Below are 2932 nucleotides of genomic sequence, written 5' to 3'. Positions count from 1 at the left end.
TGATGAAATTCTTGGTTGCTTCTAGTGTGTTGAGCATTTTCCTTTTAAATAATAATTGTATGGTGAATATGATCAAATATGTTTTCTGTATTTATTGAAATAATCATATGGCTTATCTCCCATGTTCATTTACTAGGTGAACTATATTGGTTGATTTTTTCAGGTAAATTTCACTTAGTTTTGATGTATTTTTTATATAAAATTAGATTCTGTTGGCTAAGGTTTTACTTAATATATTCATATTTGTATTCATAAGAAATATAGGCTCATATTTTCCTTTCTTAGTTCTTTTTAGATTTTAGTATCAGAGTTTTGCTGGGTCATAAATGAGTTAGGAGTTGGTGAGTTGAGTGTTTTGCTCTTCTTTGGGAAAATTTTTGTAAGATTGGCATTACTTTTGCTAGTAGGAAGAATTCACCAGTGAAATCATCCACACTTGGAGTTTTGTGTGTTATCCTTGCTCAGGAGCCATGCCAATCTCCTCTGTATCACTCCAGTTTTAGTATAGGCACTGCCACAGCAAGTACTACACCTGGAATTCTTATGAGAAAATATTTTTAATAATGGATTTGATTTTTTTTTTTAAGATGTATGCATGTACAGGTGTTTCATTTCTTCTGCGTCATTTTTTGGTAAATTCTATTTTTCAAGATTTGAGCACTGTATTTTTCAAGTTTTTTGGCATAAAGTTGTTTATAATATCCTCTTATTATCCTTTTGATGTGCATCCGATATGCATGGATGTCCTCTGTTTATTCCTCATATCAGCAATTTGTGTTCCTTTTCTCTTGTTAAGTGTTAATCAGTGTTATTAATGTGTACAAAGAACTAAAGCCAAAGCTTTGTTAATTTTTCTACTTTATCAATTTCTCCACATAATTTTATTACTTTTATCCTTCTATTTCCTTTCATTTGTTTCCCCTTTCCAGATTCTTGGGTTAGAAGTGTAGGTCATTGATTTTAAATCTTTTTTCTGTTCTTATTTGTATTTAAAGCAATATATATCCCTCTAAGCATTGTTTTTGCTGCATCCCACCAATTTTGATATGTTGTTTTTTTATTATCATTCAGTTCTGTATATTTTCTATTGTGTCTTGTGATTTCTTCTTAAATCTTTTGTTTATTTAAAAGCATGTTGCCTAATTTCCAAACATTTCAAGATTTTTCTAGTTATTTTTAATTCCACTCTATAATTTAATTCCATGTTGGTCAGGGGACACACACTTATGATTTCAGTTCTTGGGTTTTTCTGTTGTTGTTGTTGTTGTTTTTTTTTCCTCGAGAGAGAGAATGAACAGGGAAGGGGAGGGGCAGAAGGAGAAGGAAAAAAAGAATTCCAAGCAGGGTCCGTGCTCAGCACAGAGCCCCACTGGGCTCCATCTTACCACAGTGAGATATTGACCTGAGCCAAAATCAGTAGTCCGATGTTGAACTGACTGAACCACCCAGGCATCCCTGATTTCAGTTCTTTGAAATTTGTTGAGATTTGCTTTATGACCCAGAATAAACTTTAAAATAATGTCTACTTTTGGGGCGCCTGGGTGGCACAGTCGGTTGAGCGTCCGACTTCAGCCAGGTCACGATCTCGCGGTCCGGGAGTTCGAGCCCCGCGTCAGGCTCTGGGCTGATGGCTCAGAGCCTGGAGCCTGTTTCCGATTCTGTGTCTCCCTCTCTCTCTGCCCCTCCCCCGTTCATGCTCTGTCTCTCTCTGTCCCAAAAATAAATAAAAACGTTGAAAAAAAATTAAAAAAAAAATAATGTCTACTTTTTGTATTTATTTCTTCAATTATTGAATATAATGCTCTTTATCTGTGAATTAAGTCACATTGGTTAGTTGTTTTATTCAAATCTTTTATGTTCTCACTGAATTTTTTGTGTTTGTTTTATTAGCTCTTGAGATTTTGTCAGGAACTGTCAATGTTTGAGAATTCATTCCATTTGCAATCCAACAAATAGTTTGCCACAGTTGCATGCATAGGTTTACTGATTATTTGAATTTCATTTTATGTAAACTTCTTTTGTATATACTTTGCTTTTTCTTTATTGTGTGGTTTTCTTTTTTAAAAATATAAGGAAGAGTTTATAAGGTGTTGTTTTGTTATATATTGAATAATGTTCCTTTAACAAACACACACATATATATACTTTAAAATAGCTTTTTTTAACCAAGGATTATTTAAACTTTTCTTATGATGTCTTTTATTGAAAAAGTGTTTTAAATTTTAATCTAGTCATTTATGTAGATTTTCCTTCATGGTTTGTATTTTCTGTATCTTGTTTAGAAAATACTTCCTTAACCCTCAGTCATAGAGATACTCAATTATGTATTTTTTTAACTTTAAAGTTTGCTTTTAATATTGTCTGAAATCTGTCTAGAATTTATTTTTGCATATGATGTGAGCTATCTACTATTTTTTTCTACATGGTTAACCACTTAAATTTTTGAATATCCTATTTTTTCTCATTTATTATCATTGGATCTTTGTCAAAATTCAGATTTCATTTATGCATAAGTCTATTTGGGAATCTGTATTCTGTTTTATTCATCTATTTGTATGCCTTTTATCACTGTTTTAATTACTAGGTGTCCATGACAGTTTTTAATATCTTATGTAAGTCTTTTCATCTTTGTTTTTATTTGTTTTTAGTTTATTTTGAAAGAGAGAGAGAGAGAGCACATGCACAAGAGGGAGAGGGGCAGAGAGAGAGAGAGGGAGAGAGAATCCAAGCAGGCTTTGCACTGTTAGTGCAGAGCCTGACAAGGGGTTCAAAGTCAGGAACCATAAGATCCTCACCTGAGCTGAAACCAAAAGTTGGTTTAAGTGACCGAGCCTCCCTGTAACCCCTCATCTCTGTTTTTAAAATCTGTTTTTAGTTGTTCTTGTTTATGCCTTTCCATGTGAGTTTTTAGATCATCTTGTCAAGTTTTCCC

The 2932-nt window shown here is 33.0% G+C and overlaps 1 non-coding gene across 1 annotated transcript; it reads right to left on the bottom strand.

Annotated features, from left to right (window-relative positions):
* Nucleotides 1-421: 421 nt before the first annotated feature.
* On the bottom strand, nt 422-527 carry LOC121039124 (U6 spliceosomal RNA). Its single transcript, XR_005794641.1, has one exon. It is a non-coding gene; the product is annotated as a U6 spliceosomal RNA (small nuclear RNA).
* Between the last annotated feature and the right edge of the window lie 2405 nt (nt 528-2932).

Source organism: Herpailurus yagouaroundi, unplaced genomic scaffold (assembly GCF_014898765.1).
Source record: "Herpailurus yagouaroundi ecotype Mexico unplaced genomic scaffold, PumYag 166, whole genome shotgun sequence".
Taxonomy (NCBI): domain Eukaryota; kingdom Metazoa; phylum Chordata; class Mammalia; order Carnivora; family Felidae; genus Herpailurus; species Herpailurus yagouaroundi.
Note: the sequence above shows the minus strand (reverse complement) of the source record. Positions and strands in the feature narration are given on the sequence as shown.